This window comes from Molothrus aeneus, chromosome 7 (assembly GCF_037042795.1).
Source record: "Molothrus aeneus isolate 106 chromosome 7, BPBGC_Maene_1.0, whole genome shotgun sequence".
Lineage (NCBI taxonomy): Eukaryota > Metazoa > Chordata > Aves > Passeriformes > Icteridae > Molothrus > Molothrus aeneus.
This window is the reverse complement of record NC_089652.1, coordinates 29772206-29784358: the sequence shown is the minus strand read 5'-3', so window position 1 is coordinate 29784358 and position 12153 is coordinate 29772206.

The following is a 12153-nucleotide window of genomic DNA, read 5'->3' as shown; positions in this document are numbered from 1 at the left end:
CGGCACTCCCACCCTTCTCTCTAGAACTCTCTAGAAACTTCCAGCTAGAGCATCGAGTGATTGGCTCAGGGGCTGGGGCCCCACCCCAAGTTATCCCCATTGGGGTTTTCCCTAAGTCAATCTTTTGTATCCCACTCCCCTCTGAAACCCTATTCGTCCAAGGACTGACTCCTCCCCTGTGTCCCTCCCTCCTTATAAGCTGCTGCAACCCTTCCCTCCTTCTCTTTGGTTGTCAGTTTACCCTGGTACCCAATAAACCTGTATTCACCACAGCTGGAGAGCGCTCTCTGATTCCTGCTGACTGTACCACAAGCCAAGCCATGTCCCACCACAAGGTCCCGCTGCTGTCACAGCACAGAGCGTCTGCCTGAGGCGCTGTCCCGAACCACGGAGACCGGGACAGTGCCCCCGTACTGCCAGTGGTGCTGGATACCCAGCAGGGACAATCTTCTCCAGCTGCACCGCTTCAGCCAAGTTTACTTCATTCACTGCAAGTAAAATTGCTACTGCTTCCCTTGTTTGGAAAGGATTAATTGGCTAAATGACAATGCAACCGTTTTACTAATTAAAATATATCCATTTTGCCTGAAAAAGCCTGTCCTATTAGCAGGGTTAATAAACACTGACTCACTCTTCAGCTTTCTCTCCCTCTTATTACATAAATTAGCCCTAACCTCTAAATCAAATAAAAGGTACATTTTAAAAATTAAGCAGATGTTACTGTGGAAATGATCCATGAGCTTAAGTGCTCAGTAACAGGATTATTAATCTCACTTACTGTTCCATGATGAGAAAACCCATCAAGGTCTTTAAAATGTAAATTAATTATATTTTATTAGAAGGCTGTGAGGAAAACAGCAATGTGTCTGATGTAAAGAAATGGGTGACATTATATTCTCAGCTCATAAGAATATTTCATAAACTAAAGAAACCTTGTTACCTTTGAATTTGTAATGCAAGGTTCAGTTATTCCAAGGTTCAGTTGAAGGTTTTTTTATCATCTGTTTTTTTTTCTGCATAGGTTTTCTTCTGTCTATGCTCACACTGCATAATCCTTGGCCTTATGGAAACACCTCAAATGCTTCTCTCCAGCTGTTTAAACATGGAGAATTTTAGCTCTTGCTGAGCCCTCTCCTGCTCTTTCTGTTTAGCTGAAAACAGCAGGCAGGTTTATAATTTATTGGGGGATATGCAAATGGTGTCATTTCCTTAGGAGGGTGGATAGAGAATAAGGACTTCTCTGTGTACAAGTGTGGGTAAATTTCTTTGCAAATGTTATTGTAAAGTGCTGCTCTGCAATCTGTGAGTGCATGAATTCTTATGGTTCCTTTACAGACACCAAGCAGCCCATATGAGGGATTCTGTGATCTTTGAAAATCACATCTCTCACTGATGTACCTAGGTTTTGTATAGAAGTTATTTTAAGGCAGAATTGGTTTAAAAGTTGGAGTTTTTCCTCTGTTTTCTTCTCCTGTTGTCAGCCTGTGTGTGCACTGGGTACCAGCACTGGTTGTTTGGAATAAGTCCTTTTCTTCAAGCAAATGCAGCTTGATAAGACAGCTTTCTCAAAATGTTTTGTTTGGGATTTTTTATAGAAGTATAAAAAGCCTTCAGAGAGGAATCTAAGCGGTGACCAGTGCCTGCAACTGTTTGGTCTGGTATGGAATCAGCTCTTCCAGCCTGAGCACCTCCTTGGCGTCCTCTAGCTCTGTCTGCTGCCGAAGTGTGGTCAGTGGTAGCTGCTTTGGTATGGGGCCTGGAGAGCCATCAGGAGTACAGTGCTACACTCACACAATCCTTCTCTGGGCCTTGTGGTTTGGGATATTGTCAGTAGCAGGGTCTCTTGAGTTGCTCAGAAGGACCTCCTGTCATTCCCAGGAATGCAGTTCCATTCATATCACTCCCACAGACTGAAGGACTTGGTCAGAATTGTCTTCTGAGTCTTCATTTTTATGGACCTCTCAAATAATGTATCATTTCTCCAAAGCTGGAATTGGTCAGAAGTCTCCCATAAATATTGCTTTACTGAGCCATTCATTGGCTGTGTTCCTCTGTGTCCTCCAAGAAAGCTGAATTTGGCCAAAAAAGAAGCCAGGCACATCTGACAGGGCTATCTTTACCACTTAACACCTGCAGAAGGTAATTGGTCATGAGGGACCTCCCAGATTATATCTGTATGACCACAGCAGGGACTTGAAAATTAAATCAAGCAGCTCCTGAAAAACTCCAGGTGATTTCAGAGCACCTGCAGGAAGTATTTTTCCAAAGCACTGGTACATCAGAAAACATCTTCTGATGAGTTTCTCACTTGTGCCAGGCATGGTTTAATTCCAGCATGTTCATGTTTTACCATCCAAAGGTTAAACTGTTTAAGTGAGTGAGAGCTCTCCAAGGTGAAGAACAAAAACACGTCCTTCTGCCTTGAAAGAATTAAAATTTCCAGTTCAGGACCCAAACCTATTTTTAGCTGAGCACATTTTTAAATGGTTACAGTTTTTCCTTATGTTTCTCAATACTTCAGTCAGTTTCTCTGAGTTTTTAATTGCACAAGAGACCAAGTTAACAGTGCATTATTTTTAATCAGTTCATTTTATTTGGCTTCAGAATTCTGAACCAAATTATCACCATTACCAGCTAATTACTGGTTTATAATAATTTCACAGTGTGGAATCTCCAGTAATCCAATATGCATTGCCTATAAAACAAGAATGCACTGTGTCACCTCAGGGATTTTGGCTATATGTGTTACTGGCTGAATTTCAGAACACCAGATGAAGAAACCAAGGCTTATTTCCCTTGAGTTTGGATTTGCATGATTACTTCTCTGTATGTTATCCTGAAAATGGACATCAAGTATCAAGAGAGAATTGCTTTCAAACAATTCTCTTTTTGCTTCCCTGCCTCTGAAGTACCTTTCCCTGCAGGCAGCATCACATTTCAACCTCCTTCCTACTTCTGGTGACACAGCAGGAACAGATGTCCCTGTGCAGGTACTGTCAGCAATCACAGATAGTTGTTTTCCATACTGGTACAGGAAAATCAGGATGCTGCAAAGTGTTGCTGAACTCTGTCCACCACCAGAGCTAGTGACTGAAAATCTTCTGATTCCTTGTGTAGGATACAGACCTGAGAATCTCAGATTTGAAGTTTGGTTCTTCCTGCTAATAACCCCTCTGTGTCAATGTGAGGAGTATTGCCATCCTCTGCTGGAACACAGCATAATTTGCAGTAGCTGTTTAGTAACACTGTAGAGCAGCTGAAAGGGAACAAACAGCTGCGTCTGCTATGACAGTAAAATCCACCTTGGTCATTCACTTATCCCTTCTGTAAGCACCTGTCCAGCTGCCTGGATAAACCCTTCCTCTGTGGATCCTTCCTCCTGTAAAATGCTGAAAATCCTACTGATGAGTTGTCTTTCAAACCTGCCTCATAGTGTTGAGGTCCTAACCCAGCAAGGTTTTCCTGTCTGCAGCCTTCCCTTTTAATCTGTGCCACTGGAAATAGTGATTTATGGAACTAGTGGGATATAAATAGTGATTTATATCCCAGTGCATCATCCATCATTTTACTGTCACTCAAATTAGTATAGTCACATTCTTGCCTTGCTAAAAGCAGGTGATAAAGAGGCTGTGAGCTTCTATTCATGGTACTGATATTCACACACTTGCTGAGAGGAGTGGTCCAACCTACCTGAACAGTTCCAATCCTGGTAGTAACAAAGGCTTCAGTGCAGACTGGTCATGAGCATCCGTGTCCAAGAAGGCTGGCTCATGGTGCTCACATTTAAATCAACCTTGGTTGAAACTGGCATGGGCAGCTTTTAGTGCTGCAGTCAGACCTCCCACCTTAGAAGAGACATGCTTGAAGATTCTGCATTTTGGAGTGCAACTCTGGTTCTTCAGAATTAAAAGTTAACAGTGGCTAATAACATACATTATGAGTGATCCTGATTACTCAATTAACCAGCAGGAAAAAAGAGAGGAGATCTGAAAGAGCACCCCTGGGTATCACCATGAAGCTTCAGCTGATGCAAACTGATCCAGCCCTCTGGAGAACACACAGATTTTGTGTGTGTTGGTGTAGTTCACACTTAGACAAAACTGCTGCCCAGATCTTACCCAGTGTACTCAGTAATGCCAAACACAGACATTTAAAACCCAAGACAGCTATCCAGAATGCTGGAATTATATTTAATCAATCTGTACTTCTTTCTCTTTTAATTTTGGTTTCTGAGCTGCAGGTTCTGCTCCAAGTTTTAAAGCCCTTTCTGAAGCTGTGAAAGCTAGAACCTTGATTTAATTTATATTATAAGATGTATTGCTTAATCATCTGCAAAATAGTTATTTATAACACCAGACAGTTACTGTTACTGCTGTTGTCCTAAAACTGGTATTTCTTCTCTAGTATCAATCAAGATGAAGCTTCAGCTAAGGACTGGTTTAGGATCAGATCCCATTTTTATGGAATTAAATGAGCCTCTGAAGAGTGAGCATGTTTACATATATAGATGCCTTCTGTCTGTCAGTGTTGGTTCTTTCAACACTGGCTGTCATCCTTGGTGCTTTCTGGTCCAAAGAAGGTGCAGGAAGGGAGTAGCAGCCCTCAAGGAAACTTCAACAGAGCACCTCTCTAAGAAATAAACTGTAAACAGCGGGAGCTCTATTAGCATTAAAACTGCTTTTCTGCCATTTCCTGTGGAGACTCTAACACTGTTGGTCACAAGTTCCTGGTCACATCTTGATCATTGTGGCTATTTCTAGTCATTATTGGATACATTATCCTGATGTATTATTTAGAATATTGTTTATACCAGTAGACAGATAAAAGGAAAGTTAGCTTTACAAAAGCCACATACTGAAGTGTCTTCAGAAGTTCTGAATTTCAGTTCTGATGTGCCTTGGCTGAAAACAAAGAGCATTGTGTCACTGGCATCAATGCCATTTGCATTAGCCCTTTCATGTTTGGATGTTTCTCACTGCATTAAACATTTGCCATGGACACAGTCCTGTATTTAAGGTGATAGAGTGGAACTTGGTTCCTGAGGGATCACTTCACCTGCTAGGCTGGAATTACACAGAAGGGGCCTGACAATAGCCTGCTTCCCTTGGAAAACCTTTACTTTGTTCTGCTGTTAAATGCTGCTAAATGTTCTCCATTAAATCTTGTGTGTTTAAGATGGCATCATATGCTGAGGGAGCAGATGGCAAAGAATTCAAGTCCTGTCTCCCTCTGATGCTCCTGGCAATGAAGCATCCAAATATCTTCATAGATCTGAGAGTAAGAGCTGTGCCAGAATGCAAACAAAGGAGTCTTTAATCTCAGGCATTACAGCAGCTTGCTGATTGTGGACAGTCCTCCTTTCAGCCTCTCAGACCCCACAGGTTGTTTGTGCTTATTGCTCTGGAGTGTTCTAGACTCCCAAAGGGACAGAAGGACATTACTAATTTATACTAATCACTCTAAAAATAACCAACAAGCTGTAGAAAATTATCAGGGAAGAGACAGTGGGAAAGCACAATGATCCTATCTGCTCCCCTGTAAATACAGCACATCACAGTGAAAATCTCCTTTTTAGCAAAACATGGTGACAGAATTTTTTAAGTACCCTGAAGGACATCAAAATTCCATACTCTGTGTACTGCTGATGTCTCACATGGGAGAAGTAAAACTATTCTTGTACTCAGAGGAAAGAAGTAACAAGTTACTGCTGTGCTTATGATTATTATTTAAGTGAATGTTTGTTGCAGGAGTTGGAGATGGATGTACAATTGAATGTCACTGCTGAGGTGGACTTTATGTACTAGATTAAAACAAATATTCATGGTACGGGGGATAGATAGTGGAAGAAAGTGCTTTCCAAAAGGATGAAGTGAAAATAAAGACCACAAGAGTGGCCCACATGAAAAATATCTTCCCAAAGGGTCTCTTCGTCAAATCAGAATAATCCCAAGTCTGATAAAATGTTCATAAAGAAAACCAAAAGGGAGCATCTGTGATGGAAAAAGGTGCCTGTGTTTGATCATTGGATTTTTTGGCTTTATGCAGAAGTTACTGGATGAGACTGAACACATTGACCATGCAAGAGGTTGTGACAGTCTTTTATCATTAAGATAAGAGAATATATACAAGTCTGTCCCTGTTAAACTATGCAAATGTGAGGTGATGTTTGCAATCTGATTTCAGGCCTCTGAAAGTAAAGAAATCCAGACACAATGACACAGAGACAAAAATAGCTATTTATGAGCTATTATTTTTTTAACCTGCAGGCAGAACTCAGATCAACCTGAAGTCATTTATACATAGCTTAGCGCTGGAAAGTCTTGCATATGTCCAGACTCTTGTTTGGTTTTGTAATTTCAACATTTGCATACCTCTTATCTTGTTCCCTTTGAGTATTTGTTGCACTTGCAATGGGTAACAGAAACAGTGTCATGAATAAAAATGTTCCTTGGCATGGAACACTCTTGGAAGGCCTACTTACAGGTAGTGTACCTGAGGTAAATTCTTACACTGCCAACAGTAGGACAATCTTAGAGTTTCATAGAGAAGACCCTAATATTTTTTTTTTTTTAATCACTCAATGTAATACTGGAATTACCAGTCCTTTGATTTCACCCATGGTAGTCAGATCTCAGACAGCTTCTTGGACTGTCCTTCAGCTAGAAGGACAGTCTTGCACCTCTGAATGCTTTAAGGAGTGTTACCTTTTACAAATATTCCCCAGAAGAGTCTTTTTCAAATACCTTCTTCCTGTGACTGACATGTAACACGCTGGTTTTGCATTTTCTTGTGTTATCCTAAACACTTTCAGGGAGATATTTTGTATTTTTATAAAATCTCTCTCTTTTATCTTTGTTTAAAATTATTATTATACTTCTGGGTTTCTTCTATGTGGAAAGCCTGACTGTCTCTCCGACCCGTGCCTTTAAGATAACATACTTTCAACTGTTTATTTGGGGATTTAACTGTTTGTTTGAGAAATTTTTTAGTGTGTTTTCTTTCATAAAATAAGCCACAGCAACTCAATTCTAAACACATCCAGAGTTATTCCTAATGAAAGCACCAATATCATCACCTTATTCACATCTCCAGGCAAGGCTTCAATTCTCATTACAGGAAACAGATTATAGTACATGTAAAAACTGCAGCTGTTGACTTGAACAGATGTCTCAGTGGCTTTTAGTAATTTCAGATTGGAGTTGTTCTGATTTATATCCTGATTCTGATTAACACAGACTCTAAATATTTTGTGTGACCACTATTAAATACTATGAGACGTCTATGAACTTAGAGACTCCATGGGTTGTAAAGTGTCTCCAGCCAGACCCTGAGAATTTCTAGTTGATTTTAATATTTGGCTTGATTGATTTCATTAAAGGGTAGCAATTACATCAGAAAACTACTTGAAATGAGGCTGACTGTCTCTGAGCTATGTTTCTAATGCATTTTGAAATCTTTTAACTTAATGTATTTTAGTTTGTCTGCAGCTACTTGAGTAATGTAAGAGGGAACAGCTTGTTTCCTTTGGAATGGAGATACTATTTGTGAAATAGCCTTTCTAGGAGTGAGTCACTGATGAAAGGAGGAAGTTCATTTAATGTGCTCCCATAAAAACTGCAAAAAGAAAACTGAGTTTTCAGTTTGTCTGAAAGAAAACAAAGGGTTGATAAAATCAGCCAGCATTAAATACGGCATCTTCAGCTGCCACATAAAATAAACTCTTTCCTTTTGTTGTGATTTTGATAGCACTTAAAGTCAAAAATTATGTCTGGAGTGTCAAAAGTTTAACATCTCTAAGTGGTGATTGAGACTGAGTCCTTGCTAGAAACAAGGACTGCATGAAGTACTTGGTCCAGTCACATGTAATTAACGGTGAGGCACAGCCACCTCGCTGGAAGCAGGGGAGCTGGCAGTAAAGAGTGCACAGATTGCAAGTCCAGAGAGAGGGCATCAGGTGCCTACCCAGAGCAGTTCTTTGCTGAGCCTGCCCAGGGGCTGGTCTAGCTGTGAGCATGAGGTGGAGCCAGACTCCACTCCTGCCTGTGCACATCCCCTGTGCCTCTGCTTTGCCTGCACTGCATGGAAAGGACCCCCCAGGAGACACTTTTCACCCCAGAGAGCTCAGATCACAAGTCCCGAGGAGGGTGGTGCTGCCATGGGAGCACAGGGAGCCTATGGGCCAAGGTCAGGCTGGAATTCAGCTCCACTGATTGCAGTTGGTGTTGTCTGATCAGCACCATGGGGATCAGTCCTGTTGGGATTTGCTGACTTCAACTAATAATTGTCATGTTAGGTTTATTTTAGTCAATGTTAATTTTAGTCTATGTCAGAAGCTTCATCTAGGGCCCTTCTTATTAGACATGAACTCTTATTTGAGCCTGTTTTATAGGCGACAAATTCGTAGTCATTAATCCCTTCAGAAAAAAGGCCATCTCCTAGTTCTTCACTATCCAGTCCTGACTGATTCATGACAGCTTTCATTCAGCAAAATGGAACTTTGGTATCTTTCCTCCTAGGCCTTTCCAGCATATTCTGCTAGATTCAGGCCTGCCCTCCAGTGGATGTATTTTCTGCACTTTGGTCTGACTTGAATTCCCTTTAGGAAAAAACATTATTGAAAAAAAACCATACAAAATCACACAGTACTCCTGGAAAAGCTGAATAGTTTTGAAGGGGATAATTATAACTTGTGGGCCTTTGCCCTGCTCCTCTGAACAAAAGATTTTGTAGTAACAAACACATTAGAAACAAATGCAGGACTGAAAAAAAGGTTTTTCTAATCTAATTTCTAAGCTAATTTCCAAGCTAATTTTCAGAAAGAGGAAAAGATGCAAAAAAACTTGGACAGAGAGAAGAATTAGTGCTACTGTTGTGTTTCCAGTTTGAAATCAATCACGACTTTATTGGGTTTTATTTATAGTATATGAAACACAAATTTTGTAGGAATTCTCTTGAGCAGAAGAGGAGGGGGTTTCATTATCATCATTTTTTAACAAAACAATTAACCTTTCTGTTTTCTGTATCAACAGGCTTTTCATAGGCAACTAGTGGAGTCAAGCCTGTAAGAGAATGGAAACAGATTGGAAGGTAAGTGAAAGAGCCTGGAGCTATGATACCTCTCAAAGATAAATCCTTCCGTGAAAGACCAGCAAACTCCCACAGAGAAATAAAGAGGAAAATGCCTGTTTATTATCATAACTTTATGTTCTTCTAGCTGCAGAGAATTTACACTCTCTAGAAAAGTAAAATAGAGGCTGGAAAACTGAATTTACACTAAGGGAGAAGACCAGGAAAGCAGCTCTATTTTTCTGACAGAAAACAGCAGACATATGCTTTATACTTTTTCTTTCTTCCCCAAGATCTTTCCTGAAGTGCTGAGTAATCAGAATTATATTTTCCATATCTTTGGGAGCACTTCTGCTCACATCTTTACCATAAAAGTGCTGTTCTTGGAAAAGTAGATCACTCCCAGCCATGCACACTGCCAGTCTGTCTTCTTTTGGGCTATTCCTTCAACACCACATGAAGCTGAAGGTTTAACAGATGACTCAGTTTCAAATCCAAAGGCAGCAGTCACATCCAAAGTTTGTCTTCAGCGATTTTCATTTGTGCCCATCAAGATTTTTTTTTGCCATAAATATTTCAAGCCTAAAACAAGCAGCTATAGTGGAACAGTGATATACAGTGAGAACTTTCAGCTGATGATTAATACAGTCCTGGTGATGTTGTCTCTGCTGCTGTCACCAATAAAATATCTATGTAATTCTTAGCTGGATTCGGGACTGGTGACACTTAAACAGATGCCGGGATCTCAGTCCTGGCCAGCAGAGGCCACTAAACGATCACTACAGGATCCTGGAGGCCTTGTAGTTCAGCATGCTCACTGCTGAAGAGATAGTATCTGGGATGTGGATCAGGATTTTCCCAAAAAGAAGGAATCTTTGGGAGGTTTTTCAAACTTCCCAAGATTTTCAAAATAACCTTTGGGTGAATATTGCCTTTACTGCTGATTTGCTCTCTATGTAGGCTGGTACTTGCCAGCAATGAGCTGGAGCAGGTGCAGAGGGAAAAACTCTTTTTATAAAGAGTTCCAAGATACTCTTTTACTTGTGCCCAGTGCTGTGGAGGACTCTGTAACTACACCATGCAGTTTGGTGCAGTCAGCTGAAAAGGCTAAACTCACTAAGCAGAAGCTCAGCAGAGCTGGGAGATGCAGCCTCACAGAGAGGCAAGATGCTGTCATTGCTCTTCTGCAAGAAGTTGGCTCAAGGAAAGAGGCTTTGAGTGGATTCCCAGCCCTGTGCCAGCCTGGTGTGCCATTGCAAACTCTGCCTGTGCTGTCCTTAGCAGCCCACACTCCCAGTGGGAGATGGCAGGCAGGATGTTCCTGTGTCAGGATCCATTACAGGGAAGGGATGTTGAGCAGGCAAAACTGGGGACAGAATTCCTCACAGTTTCACATGCACTGCCCCTGTTGTCACTCTGTAGGTCTGGATGTGATCTGTGTCCCTTGCTGAGTCAAGCACAGACCACAGACATGGAGAATCCTCTGGCAAATCTGAGCTTTCAATGCACTTTAAAGGTGCTATTATATCTGAATCCTGCAGAAGACAGAGAGGAGCAGAAAGTGTCAGGTTTTACCTCTCTCCTTTCAATCTGGAGGGAGAAAGTAGCAGATAATGTATCCACTACTTCTTCAAAGCCTGAGTGTGAAAAACACTAGTGGAAGAGGGGTAGTGTTATTAGGTAAGGCATAAAATCATAAAATCATTTAGATTGGAAAAGACCTCTAGGATCATCAAGTCCAATGAGTAACTCAGTGCTGCTGAGCCCACCACTAACCATGTCCCAAAGTGCCACTTCTACACATCCTTTAAACTCCTCTAGGGATAGTGACTCAGCCACTTCCCTGGGCTGCCTGTTGCAGTGCTTGAAAACCCTTCCAGTGAAGAAAATTTTCCTAAAATACAATTTAAAGCTCCCCTGGCACAACTTACCCTTTTCTCTCATCTTGTCACTTAATTATAAGAGAAAAATTGCTACAACCTCCTTTCAAGTAGCTGTGAAGAACCATAAGATCCAGTCTATTGAGAAACACCCCTTCAAGTGGAAGGTGCCAGCTAAACAAGATGCACTTTCAATGTATTTTGTGAAGGCTGAGCACTCAAATTCCTTTAGATGATTCTGTGAGCTCAGGCAAGTTCTTTAAGCACTTGATACATGGCAAGATCTAAATTGTGCAGATTAGAGACTAAACTGTAGATTATTAATAAGATTGTTCTGGAAATTCATCATGCACTTGAAAGGCAATTTTTATACCCTAATATCTATCAGTAGCCTGTACCAGCAAGCTCTTTCACTTAGCAGAATCAGAAGGATTTAAAAGAATAGTAAGACAATTTTTTTCCTAGGGTTTTATTGCTTGCTTTTCACTAACTGAAAACAAAATCTATAAAATATTTTATCCTCCAAGAAATGTGTTGTGCAAACTTTAGACCAAAGATTTTATATAGTGTGCTCACAAATCCTGTTGCAGAAACAGTTGTTCAAACAGAAAAATTTAATAAATTCATGTTATGACAATGGCAAAAATTTAAACCAAACAGATTTAACAGGCTTTGCTTCTGAGATTGAAGTACATAGTACAACAATAGAAGTTGTACTTGACAAAGACTTTAAAAAAGAAACTGAATTGTCTCGGGCTCATTGCAGCTCTTTGATTCTTCTGTGTGTAAAATATAGTCTAATTTCAGCAAGATTTGACTTTTCTGGTGGGAATTTATTTTTCCTCAATCCAGATTATAAATGTTGTAATATTCAGCAGGTGGCACCAGCTCCCTATGGCCAGTGCTGGCTCCAGGATGACACCAGGGTGTGCTCATGTGCCTTGTGTGAAAATGTGAGTGGTACCCAGAGCCAGGGAAGTGACAGCTCCACCTAGGCCACCTCCAGCAGCCCTGGATAATGCCCTCCTCACTGTAAGGGAAGTTTTATTTTTTTCCTCTCTCTTATGCCATCATATCTTGTGCTTGTATTCTTTCACATTCTTGTGCCTCACCTCTGCAGTCACATAATTTGTGCATATACAAGGCACAGCTTTTTTCTGTAGTTACACAGTTTGTGGTAATTAGCAGCAGGATGGCCAAGCCTCAT